Source organism: Cucurbita pepo, chromosome 10, assembly GCF_057944985.1.
Source record: "Cucurbita pepo subsp. pepo isolate OVF chromosome 10, ASM5794498v1, whole genome shotgun sequence".
In the NCBI taxonomy this organism is placed as follows: domain Eukaryota; kingdom Viridiplantae; phylum Streptophyta; class Magnoliopsida; order Cucurbitales; family Cucurbitaceae; genus Cucurbita; species Cucurbita pepo.
Window position 1 is genome coordinate 16,208,330 of NC_141807.1, and position 14,042 is coordinate 16,222,371.

Consider the following 14,042-nt stretch of genomic DNA (forward strand, 5'->3'; position numbering starts at 1 on the left):
GACTTTAAAAATTTTTAATTTTGAATACGCGATTTTCGAAGGATCATCGCGACTCGAAATATGAGTAATTTCAACGGACTTTGTGTCGACTAGAATAAATTCATAAAACCTTCTGGTTTTATGAAGATCTTCTGGGATATAAAAGAATCCCGATGGATAGGCTTTTTTAACGACTTCACCGATTTTCGGGTCGTCGTATTCTGGTTCTACCATAGCTTATGGTATAGACACAGATTTTTTAAAATAGGTCCTGATTTCAGGAACTGGAGAAAATCGAACGGGAACAACCGCATCCGAGTAGGTTGAGGGGACAGAAGGTCCCTTTGAAGTGGAAGAGACAGTAGGTCTCGATGGAGTAACGGTAGATGGCCGTGTTGAAGAGGCAGAAGGTCTCACCGGAGTGATAACCTCCGCTTGTTTTTTAGAAAGCTTTGCTTTAGACCTGGTCACCAAGGTGAAACCAGCATCCATTGCATAGCTGTCAGACGTCATTGGAGTAGGTGGTCTTGAAGAAGCATTGGGCTTCTTCCAATTTTCGATCACTTTCTTTCCAGTCATTACTGGGAGAAGGAGATTGGTGTTGGGGAGAACTTTTCTTTGAGAGTAAGAACTCTCTTGAGAGGTAATCTGCCAAGGGGTTTTCGACCCCTTTTATAGGCAAAATTTGGAAGTCGAAGAAAGATGAAATGGCTTGCCATCTAGCAAAAATTTGTTTAGACACAAGATTCTTGCCATCTTCTTCTAAAACAAATTTAGATGCCCTTGAATCTGTTTTGATAACAAAGCTTTTGTTAATTAAATCACTTTGAAATTTTTGTACACAGTAGTATTGAAAGTATTTCTTTCTTTACTGTTGAGTAATTTGTTTTTAGTAGAATTCCATATTCCCGAATGGAAACGGACAATGGATTCTTTCTTGTCAAGGGACTGTTTCAGGATTCCTCCATATCCAATATCGGATGCGTCGGTCTCCACTATTAAACTAGCCCTTGGGTTTATCAGCGATAAACACGGAATTGACTTCACAAAGGATTTGATTTTTTGGACTATTTTGATGTGTTCTTCTGCCCACGGCTTTGGATTCTTTTTTAGCCTTTCATAAAGTGGCTTGCAAATGGGTCTGATATGTTTATATGTATAGAGAAACCTGCTAAGTCTGCCTTTCTTATCAGGTATGATTCAATCTTTCAGCTTAAACTTTCCTATCGTCCGATGGAAAAGGTAGGAGTACGACTACCTTTTCCTTTTCTTGCCCGAGCCAAGGGATCATTCAGTTTCTACCAAAAAGTTTGCTATCTATTAGTTGCCATAATCGAATGTATTTCTCATTTCACGATAGCTCTTCCAAGAGCTTCCTGGTCCGTAGTAGATGAAACCTTGGACTTCTATCGGACGTATAGCATTTCCTGGTGAGCTCGCCGTTGAGGGTTGGCCTTACAGGAGATGGAGCAGCCTTTCTTTCCCTACCTGGTATGCTTTCCCGATTATCGTGCAACTAGCCAACTAGCCAAAGATAGAGGGAGAGGGATCATGTCAATCAATTTGTATGTGCATTTTGTCCGTCCTGTACTTGCCTGCTTAGCTTTCTTAGCCAACATCTCTGGTTTCCCCCGAACCAAGAGGTCCTGCTTATCCATACCCAATAGTCACACTTTCAGCTGAAAAACTGATTTTTTTCATAAAGTCGGTTCATAGATCAAGAAAGAATGAAGCTGCTTACAGGGACAGTTACGCGATACGTCTTTTCATACTCGCCTTTTCTTGGGTTGTTGGTTTATTTGATTAGTTTGTTTATTTTGTTGGGTTGTTGGTTTATTTGATAACCGTGGTATATTATAACAATTCAACTTTTCGTTTTATAGCCCTCCAACTACTAAGAGAAAAATATATTTGAGTAGAAGCTAAAAATATTGGGTGTTCAAGAAAAGACATTTGGTTTAGTGGTATGATTCTCACTTGGGATGCAAGAGGTTTTGAGTTTAATTCTTGAAATGCCCCTATGTCTAAATCTTTTCTTATCTAAGGACTTCATATTTGAAATCAACCTAACTTCATACTGGACATTTTATACTTACCATCATGCTCTTAATACTCAAAGTCTTTCTTAACATCCCATCCCAAGGCTTTATTTGGCTCAAAGTCTTTCTTAACATCCCATCCCAAGGCTTTATTTGGCTCAAAGTCTTTCTTAACATCCAATCCCAAGGCTTTATTTGGCTCAAGTCTTTCTTAACGTCTCATCCCAAGACTTTATTCTCCAAGACAAATTCTACATCCGAGGACTTCACGTGTTTCCTGCAATACGACAAAATACGACCTTAATACCTAGGCCTAAGGCTTCATACATATGTTTCAAGTGGTATAACAAGGGTAAGGCTTCATACATATGTTTCAAGTGGTATAACAAGGTAAGGCTTCATACATATGTTTCAAGTGGTATAACAAGGGTAAGAATTCATACATATGTTTCAAGTGGTATAACAAGGGTAAGGCTTCATACATATGTTTCAAGTGGTATAACAAGGGTAAGGCTTCATACATATGTTTCAAGTGGTATAACAAGGGCATTTGGTCTAGTGGTATGAAAGTTGGATTCTCAAAATGCCCCTTCATGAGATTGTAGTATGAAAGACATTTACCAAGTAAATAAACACATTAAAATAACACAAGTGACACGTATGTAAACTATGTTATTAATATTTTATTTCTATTACATCTTTCCTTATTTATGAAATAATGAGCGGAGATATTTTTCATTTTCACAATTACTGATGACGGGAGGTTTAGGATTTTTTAATGTAAGAATCGTGGGGATGTAGCTCAGATGGTAGAGCGCTCGCTTCCGGTGTGGAAAGTACGGAGATCGATACCTTGCATCTCCAAATGAATCGATCACTAAACTTATGAAATAATGAGCGGAGATATTTTTTCATTATCACTAAATATATTATTCCATCTTTCCTTGTTTATGAAATAATGAGCGTAGATATTTTTTCATTTTTACAATTATTGATGACGGGAGGTTTAGGGTTTTCTGATGTAAGAATCGTGGGGATGTAGTTCAGATAGTAGAGCGCTCACTTCTGATGTGGAAAGTACGGGGTTGATACCATGCATCTCTAAATGAATCGATCACTAAATATATTATTTCTTTTCAATTTTTTCTTATTTACGCCATAATGAGCAGGGATAGTTTTTCATGTCACTATTATTGATGACGAGACGTTTAGGATTTTGTGACATAAGAATCGTGGGGATGTAGCTCAAATGGTAGACCGCTTGCTTTGCATGCGAGAGGTACGGGGATAGGTTGATAGCACGCATCTCCAAAATAAAACTATCTATTATTAAATATATTATTGAAAATTATTTCTTTTCAATTTTTCCTTATTCATGACAGGTTGAGTAGCAATATTCTTCATTTTCACTATTATTGATGATGGAAAATTTAGGGTTTTGTGATGCAAGAATTGTGGGGATGTAGCTTCGCTTAGCATGCGAGAGGTACGACTTAGCATACGAGAGGTACGAGGATCGATACCTCGCATCTCCAAAAGAAACTATTTATTATTAATATTTTATTTCTATTCAATATTTTCTTATTTATGACATAATATGTAGAGATACTTTTTCATTTTCACAATTATTGATGAAGCGACATTTAGGGTTTTTTGATGTAAGAATCATAGGGATGTAGTTCAAATGGTAGAGAGTTCATTTCCCATGTGGAAAGTATGGGGATCAATACCTTGCATCTCCGATTGAATCGATTACTAAATATGTTATTTCTTTTCAATTTTTTCTAATTCAGGACATAATGAGCAAGGATAGTTTTTCATTTTCACTATTATTGATGACGAAATGTTTAGGACTTTGTGACATCAGAATTGTGGGGATATAGCTTAGATTAGATGGTAGAGCACTCGCTTTGCATGCGAGAGGTATGGGGATCGATACCCTGCATCTCTAGATTTTCTTCATTTTCACTATTATTGATGATGGGAATTTGAGGGTTTTATCATGCAACAATTGTGGGGATGTAGCTCGGGATGTAGCTTATGATGGGAAATGTATTATTTTGCAAGAATTGTGGGGTGGGATGTAGCTTATGATGGGAAATGTATTATGATGCAAGAATTGTGGGGTGGGATGTAGCTTATGATAGGAAATGTATTATGATGCAAGAATTGTGGGGATGTATTATGATGCAAGAATTGTGGGGATGTATTATGATGGGAAATGTATTATGATGCAAGAATTGTGGTGATGTAGCTTATGATGGGAAATGTATTATGATGCAAGAATTGTAGGGATGTAGCTTATGATGGGAAATGTATTATGATGCAAGAATTGTGGGGATGTAGCTTATGATGGGAAATTTAGGGTATTATGATGCAAGAATTGTGGGGATGTAGCTTATGATGGGAAATTTAGGGTTATGATGCAAGAATTGTGGGGATGTAGCTTATGATGGGAAATGTATTATGATGCAAGAATTGTGGGGATGTAGCTTATGATGGGAAATTTAGGGTATTATGATGCAAGAATTGTGGGGATGTAGCTTATGATGGGAAATTTAGGGTTTTATGATGCAAGAATTGTGGGATGTAGCTTAGATGGTAGAGCTCATTTAACATGCAATGGTAGAGCTCATTTAACATGCAAGAGGTAAGGGGATATCCCACATCTCCAAAAGAAACTATTTGTTATTAATATTTTACTTCTATTCAACCTTTTCTTATTTATGACATAATTAGCGGAGATATTTTTTCATTTTCACTAGAATTGATGACCGGACATTTAGGATTTTCTGATATAAGTATTGTGGGAATGTAGCTTAGATGGTAGATTGCTTGCTTAGCATGCGAGAGGTACGGGGATCGGATCGATACCCCATGTCTCCAAAAGAAACTATTCGTTATTACTTTATTTCTATTCAATTTTTCCTTATTTATGACATAATGAATAGCGTTATTTTTTTATTTTCACTATTATTGATGACGAGATATTTAGGATTTTGTGACATAAGAATCTTGAGGATATAGCTTAGATGGTAGAGCGTTTACATCCCATGTGAGAAGTACTGGGATCGATACCAGGCATCAACAAAGGAAACGATTATTAAATATATTAGTTCTTTTAAATTTTTCCTTATTTACTACATAATGAGCGGGGATAGTTTTTCAGTTTCAATATCATTGATGACGGGAAGTTTAGAGTTTTTTGATGTAAAATCGTGGGAATGTAGCATGCGAGAGATACAGGGATCGATACCTCGCATCTCCAAAAGAAACTATTCGTTATTACTATTTTATTTCTATTCAATATTTCCTTATTTATGACATATTGAGTAGCGATATTTTTTTCATTTTCACTATTATTCATGATGAGACGTTTAGGGTTTTGTGACGTAAAAATTGTGGAGATGTAGCTTAGATGGTAGAGCGCTCGCTTTGCATGCGAGTTATACGGGGATTGATAGCCCGCATCTCCAAAAGAAAGTATTTAATTTGTTATTATATTTTTTCATTTTCACAATTATCGATGCCCGCATCACCAAACCAAACTATTTGTTATTAATATTTTGATATTTTTTTATTTTCACTATTATTGATGATGGGACATTTAGGGTTTTATGATGAACAAATCATGTGGATGTAGCTTAGATGGTAGAGCGCTCGCTTTGCATGCGAAGAGGTACGGGGGTCGATACCCCACATCTCCAAAAATAAGACTATCTATTATTAAATATATTATTTCTTTTCAATTTTTCCTTATTCATGTCATGTTGGGTAGTAATATTTCTTCATTTTCACTATTATTGATGACGGGAAATTTAGGGTTTTGTGATGCAAAAATTGTGGGGATGTAGCTCAGATGGTAGAGTGCTTGCGGTTTTGTGATGCAAAAATTGTGGGGATGTAGCTCAGATGGTAGAGTGCTTGCTTAGCATGCGAGAGGTACGGGGTACGTGGATCGATACCTCGAATCTCCAAAAGAGAGAGATGGTAGAGTGCTTGCTTAGCATGCGAGAGGTACGGGGTACGTGGATCGATACCTCGAATCTCCAAAAGAGAGAGATTATTTTTTTTTAAGTATGAGTTAATTTAACATGTTATGTATAAGGTGGGTACAAGAGATCCCATATAGAGAGGACTTATTGTAAGTAAAGAAAGCCTTATAGATAAAAGAGAGTAATGTCCCATATAGATGGAGGACTTATAGATAAAAGAGAGTAATGTCCCATATAGATGGAGGACTTATAGATAAAAGAGAGTAATGTCCCATATAGATGGAGGACTTATAGATAAAAGAGAGTAATGTCCCATATAGATGGAGGACTTATAGATAAAAGAGAGTAATGTCCCATATAGATGGAGGACTTATAGATAAAAGAGAGTAATGTCCCATATAGAGAGAGGACTTATAGATAAAAGAACTTATAGATAAAAGATATGGAGGACTTATAATAAAAGAGAGTAATGTCCCATATAGAGAGAGGACTTATAGATAAAAGAACTTATAGATAAAAGAGAGTAATGTCCCATATAGAGAGGACTTATAGATAAAAGATGTAAGTAAAGAAATAGAGAGGACTTATAGATAAAAGATGTAAGTAAAGAAAGCCTTATAGATAAAAGAGAGTAAATGTCCCATATAAGTAATGTCCCATATAGAGAGAGGTATAGATAAAAGAGAGTAATGTCCCATATAGAGAGGACTTATAGATAAAAGATGTAAGTAAAGAAAGCCTTATAGATAAAAGAGAGTAAATGTCCCATATAAGTAATGTCCCATATAGAGAGAGGACTTATAGATAAAAGAACTTATAGATAAAAGAGAGTAATGTCCCATATAGAGAGAGGACTTATAGATAAAAGAGAGTAATGTCCCATATAGAGAGGACTTATAGATAAAAGATGTAAGTAAAGAAAGCCTTATAGATAAAAGAGAGTAAATGTCCCATATAGAGAGAGGACTTATAGATAAAAGAGAGTAATGTCCCATATAGAGAGAGGACTTAGAGATAAAAGAGAGTAATGTCCCATATAGAGAGAGGACTTATAGATAAAAGAGAGTAATGTCCCATATAGAGAGAGGACTTATAGATAAAAGAGAGTAATGTCCCATATAGAGAGATGTCCCATATAGAGAGAGGACTTATTGTAAGTAAAGAAAGCAATCTAGTGTCCCACAAGCACATATAGAGAGGACTTTGGCTATGCCATTCTTATAGATAAAAGAGAGTAATGTCCCATATAGAGAGAGGACTTATTGTAAGTAAAGAAAACAATCTAGTTTCCCACAAGCACATATAGAGAGAGGACTTATAAGTCTAAAGAAAGCAATCTAGTTATACTGCTAAGAGGGAATTTGATGAATTCGTCAAAAGATAAGAACTTCTTCACAATTGCAATATCTGACTAATGAATATTATTGTCATTTATAGCTTCTTATAGGATGGCGGTAGTCCGATGCATATGACCGAACTTCTTCACAATTGTAATATCTGACTAATGAATATTATTGTCATTTATAGCTTCTATCACAATAATATAAAATTTGGGGTTAAAGCCTATATGTGACTGTAAAGACCATTCACCACATGCTTGTAAATTAAATTATATCTACCACCTCTGAAATTTTTCACGGCAAACCTTCCAACAGCTTGCACTTTTTCGTCATTAACATCCTTAATTGGAACTAGATTTTAAGGCAAATCTTCTCCACGACTCACTTTGGAACACTTATATAGATAGTTTCAACAAACTTACTTTGCTCGTTAATACTTTGGAGTTCAATATTTATAGTTGGAGAACGCTATTCAAATTGATAGGGTCGAATCTTACAACAAAGTCTAATTAAGCCTCCCTCTATTAGGAGATAGCTTCGAATCAAATTCTTTAGTTTGGACAATGATTGCATTGTTTTAGTCAAACAACCGAGACTAGTGTATTACCAATAGTATAAACATTTTGTACGTCTATTTTCTTACATATTAACAATTGTATACAAATAATAATTAAATTTATGAGAAGAAGTTTGGATGGAGTTTTATTAAATATGTCATCTTAAATTATATCTAAAAATATATAATATATTTTTTTTTCTTTTTTACATTTAGGAGAACAAAACAAAGATTGAAGAAGATGTGATTCATGCCATGTTTTAATTTTTATTCTTTCTTATTTCTCAAAGATTAAAAAAAAAAAGTTATCATCTCTCAAGTATGGTTCGTTATTTGATTATTTTCTATTGAGTGAATTTTAAGTGAAACACACTCTCTACCCCCAAGTAATTGCAAGATGCAAGTTTCACACTAAGAGGAATCAAAGTCCCAAGTATCAACGTTCTTTTAAGTGTCAATTTTTATTCTCCATCTCAACATAAATTAAACTTATTTTCGTGAAGATATCTATTTATAAAAGCAAAATATCTAGAGTCATGAAAATAAAAATGAGATATAGATACGAGACATAAATATGATACCAAATAGATAGGGTAACTCTTAGGATTAGATTTGATTGAGTTATTTGGATTAGATTTGATCTAGTTATTTGAATTAGATTTGATTTAGTCATTCTTCAATTAGATGAGAGATTTCTCCCAATTCTTCTGATCTTTACAGTTTTCTTTTTCTGTTCGTAATAGTAACATGTCATTCTTTAAAAACTAGACACCGATGTGACAATGATACATTAATTAAAAAGAATTATTTCAAAAAATTTATCAATTTTATATTAGAAATAAATTCATATAAATAAGTTCATATATTTGTATACTTAAAAGCAAGCTTAATGTACGTTTCACTCTCAAAATATATTCAAAGTCAAGTGTCTGATACGATGGATTATAACTTTGTAATGTATCCATTGTATTAACAAGTGTTCAGTACATGCCCAACACGTGTCAGATTAGTGACACTAAGTTATTTTCATGCTTTCTTTACACCCATTTAAAGTATTTTGAAAATTAGCATGTCAAATATTATAATTCACTAACTACAACTTCAATTTTGTGCTTAAGTATGGTTTTGACCCAAGAGAAATAAAATCCTTAATTTAGTACATGGTAGCAAAGATGGACATGAGAATGAGTTATTCTCATATGGAAAAAAGAGATTTAACCTTAAGTTATATCTCATATCCTCCCCTAACCAATTATTTAGTTTTATTTGGTATGTTTTAGAAAGATATGTCCATCAATAGCAAAAAAAATAAAAAAAAAATAAATAAATAAATAGAATAGATTAAATTAGCCAAAAGTAATGACTAACATAATTAAAAAAAAACATAAATGATGAATTGATTAAATTGGCGAATTGGTAACATAATTAAAAAAAAATGTAACAAACACACAAAAATAATATTAGGAACACAAGTAAAAAAAAAACAGCCAAAAATCAAGATTTGGAAAGTGTTAAACAGTTTTAACATATGGACATTTCAAGACTTTACTCATGCAATATTCCCATGAAATATAACACTAGAGCATTATAAAATTTAAAGAAATGATTGAAATTGATGTCATGTTCATATAGGTTGACTTTAATACAAACGACAAATCGAACTTTCTTAAGGATAAATTGGGGACACCAGCCTAAGCTAATCAGGTAGGTGGCCTTACCATCCGTATGGTTATATTTGATGTTGACTGTGCCCGTGGTTCTGCAAGTGTCATATATATTGATATGTGTGAAATGTTTGTGAATCGATATGCTTATGATATGTTATAATATGTGAATTGTATGATAATACTTACGGTACCATGTGTTCAATGGTATATTTGAGATAGGATACGAGAAAGATGCACTAAACGTAATGTAACGATAGAAGTATGAGATGTTCATGAAACGTTATGGTTTGGTTACGTATCAAAGTGCTATGGGTATGACAGATTGATAAAAACGACATGGTCACGATGGATTCATAAAATAATACGATTAGGTTATGGGTAGAAAGGGATAGGATTATGATAGATTGATAGAACGATAGCGTTAGGATACGTTCCTGTAACGTTATGACTAAGGTACATTCAGGTAACGACACAACTATGATATGTCTAAGGACGTTAAGGCTATGATAAATTAGGGAAGGATATAACCACAAAGTTTTTTACGATATGATATGATTATGATACGACATGTGAAGGACGGATATATATCCAACAAGTGTCAAAGAGGGACGTGAGAATAAATTATTCTCAAGCTTTCTTTACATCGGTAAAGAGTATTTGATAAGCTCTCAAAATTAAGGGTTTTCTTTTTTATTCTTCCTTCTTTCTCCCTTTAACGTTTAATTTTTTTTTTTAAATAAAAAAAGTTTAATGTGAGAATGAAGAAGTTAGAAAGGAGGAAGAAATGAATGTAATAAAACTTTTCGGTCGGTAGGAATGGAAATGGTGAATGGGTCCTTGATGATAGTCGACCGCTATACTCTGGTTTTGGATATATGTGATGATTATCAACAATATGAGTTGTGTCAATGCCACACCCTTCTCAAGAGGAAGTAAAGTAGAGTAGAATAGATCAAGCGATCCATTTGTTGAGAGTACTGTACGAGAAGCACAAGTAAGAATGTTGGATATAACTACTCTTTCACATCTGAAGGATGAGTCTCATAGATCCAACTACAATATCAAAGAAACTTCAGGTGGTAGTGATTGCTTGCATTGGTGTCTCCGTGGTATCCCAGCCACACGTAACATGATTTTTCTTGCTCAAATATAGCTTCATTTGTCTTAAAAGTTCACTTTTGAGTAATCCTGGAAGGCTTCTTAATTTGCAGCCTCTTATGAAGATGATCACTCCGAGGTGGATTTGTTAGTGAAGATGCAATTATATAATCAGGCTTTTATATGAATGGTTCCATTTATATCTATAAATGAAATTTGTGGTGTATTTTTTGGAAATTCAACAATAATCATCGGTTACATGGTTACCATTCTAAAGAAATTCAACTTTCGACCTTTTGTGAATGCTCAAAGCTACTTGCAAAATACTGTCGATTATGATCCATAATACTCACCTGACTCAAAATTGAGGTTTGTTCATATTTGAAAATGTGACAAACCAAAAGACAAGATGCTAATTAATATTGTTTGTGATTGTTGTTGTGAATTCTTCATCTTTGAATACATAATTTTTCCATCTTTTAAAAATATTATTTTTTTAGTTCGGGCCTAATTTCATAATAGGTGATTGAATGACAATATTGCAATATTTTAAGTTACTTTTAAGCTTAAAGGTCGATGAATAAAGTAATTACAGCAAGTTCTTTTTATGCATCTTATTTTGATATAGCACATAAATGCTTCCTAATTATTTTATTTATTTTTTTATGAATTAGGTTATGAAGATTATTTGAATTATAAACGCTTTAATTCAAACAATATTTAATAACTAATCATTTTAATATTTATACTCAAATATACTAACAAGTACTAATAACACTAGTCTCAATGACTTAAAGAATACAGCTATTATTTCGAACTATAAAGAATTTAATTCCAACCTATTCTAATGGACAAACGCTTTATTAGACTCTATTGGAAGATTTCACTTCATCAATTTAAGTAGCGTTCAACTACAACTATAAATATCAAATTCTTAAATATTCATGAACAAAATCGGCCTAACAATGTCTCTTGGAACTATTTACTAAAGGTGTTAGAATGAGCCGTGTGGAAGGGTTGCCTTTAGATGCTTTAGTACCACATAAGGATGTCAATATCCTAGTAGTGCGGAATGCAGGAACATTCATAGTTGAAAAGAATAACGAGAATAGTGGGCATCGTTTCATCTACAAGCGTGTGGTGAACGATCTGGTTGGTATGACCAGAGAACATCGTCCTCGTAGAATTTATATTATTATGATAGAAGTTATAAATAATGATGATATTCCTTGGTCTTTTATTACAAAGGTGCAGAACTTTCTTTTTGTGCATGTGATATATCCATGGCCACCTACTCATAGCTCTCATCTTTTAAAGAAGTTCTCGAGTTCCTTGTCCCCAAGTAACAATACAACTACTAGAATGCTATCTCTACTTATAATAAACCCTCTCTCTCTCGAAATATATATGTGTGTGTTTGTGGATGTATTACTCTCTTTTATTAATGAAATATGGCATAGTCATAATGATATTATGAGTATCTTTTCTATCCTTCCCTTCCTTATTGCTATATAAAGAATATAAAGATTATGAGTAAAAGTGTACAAATAATTTGTTACTGTTAAGGATATTTAGTAATAAATTATAATTTACCATATATATTATATTTGATATTTTATTATAAGGCAAATATCTAATATTTGCCTTATTACCATAGGTATCCTTTTATTGCTATTTCCATTTATTACTATTTTCATATCCTTGTAATTTATTTGATTATAAATAAGATAACTTTCACACCATTTAGGTGTGGTGGATTCATCAAACATTATCATGGTATCAGAGCCATTTTGGTTTAGCAACTCGTATCCTTTCTTTTCAATGGCTTTTGAAATCTTCCACTGTTCTTCCCCACCACCATTGCTGGATTTGACGCCGCAGGGGCAGTCGTCATGGCTACCACATGCAGATCCGACTGATTACTCTTCGGCTCCACCCTTTTGACCTCTAAATCATCCTTCGCCATACTCTGTACATACAACCTCACCTTTTCCAAACATAGCCTCTTTCATTTTCTTCCCAATTTTTCCTTCATCCTTCATCCTTCATCCTTCATCCTTCATCCTTCATCCTTCATCCTTCATCCTTCATCCTTCATCCTTCACAGAAACCCTAATCTCAGGATGATCATTAGTGTTCTCTTCACAAATATACGAAATCTCGACAAGCCCATCAACCTTTTGCAGAGATTTACCTTCGGAATCTAGGTGCCGCACTGGCCTCTTCGCCAACAAAGTTGCTGCCTCCCTTCCTGCCAAAATTGGCTCATTCGCCCAATGTGGCGACTCTTCCGACTAGCCTTCTCGCCAAAATTGGCTCCTTCGCCCAATGTGGCGACTCTTTCGGCTTCAACATTGTCTTTGTCCCTTGCCCTAGGTTTCTCCTTCTACTTCTTGGGGTTAGACATATTCTCACCAGAGCCAAGGCAGCATCGTCGCTAAGCGACAATCCCTCTTCATGGGTTAGACATATTCTCGCTGAAGCCAAGGTAGCATCGACGCTGAGCGGCGATCCGTCTGCAATTTTCGATGGCCAAGAAAGTGTTTCTCTACGCCTCCTCTGAACCAGGTTTTTGACATATTCACGAAAAGTGTTTCTGAACCTCTTTGAATTTTTCAGATCCAAGCTTCATGTTCGTTCAAATCCGACGCTCCGCTTGCGGTGGGGTGTTAAGGATATTTAGTAATAAATTATAATTTACCATATATACTTATTACCATAGGTATCCATTTATTGTTATTTCCATTTATTAGTATTTTCATATCCTTGTAATTTATTTGATTACAAATAAGATAATTTCACACCATTTAGATGTGGTGGATTAATCAAACATTATTAGTTATTTTTTAACTTAAAATGCTTATAATTCAATTTATCTTTGTTATCAACAATAATTATCAAATAGTATATAATTTTGTCCAAGTAAGGTCGATTCTCATTCCTTGCATGATATCATAACACAAAATCGAGCGGAAGGGTTAACAATAAATTGATAGCAAAAACCCATTCGTCGAACTAACTTATAAAGGAAGGGTTGGTTGGAAACCATGTCTATACTTCTTTGTTTTAATCACAAGTAACTAAAGATATATAAGAACAACAGAATATGGCATGCCCAGTCAAAACATAAAAAATTTCTTGCCATGTTATAGTTAATGAATATGGTATGAACAAAGATCTGACGTCACACTTCATGATTGGAGACAAATACAGTGAGCTATGGTCGTCCATACCGTCCTTTGGTCCAATTATGTCAAGCAAATGTTGCAGCAAGCAAAGAGTTTTTAATAAGTTCGCTATTGCAAAGAGCTCGGTTTAAGGCTCAAATGTCTCTGATGTGAAAGGCGCACCAATTCAACGAGATTTAA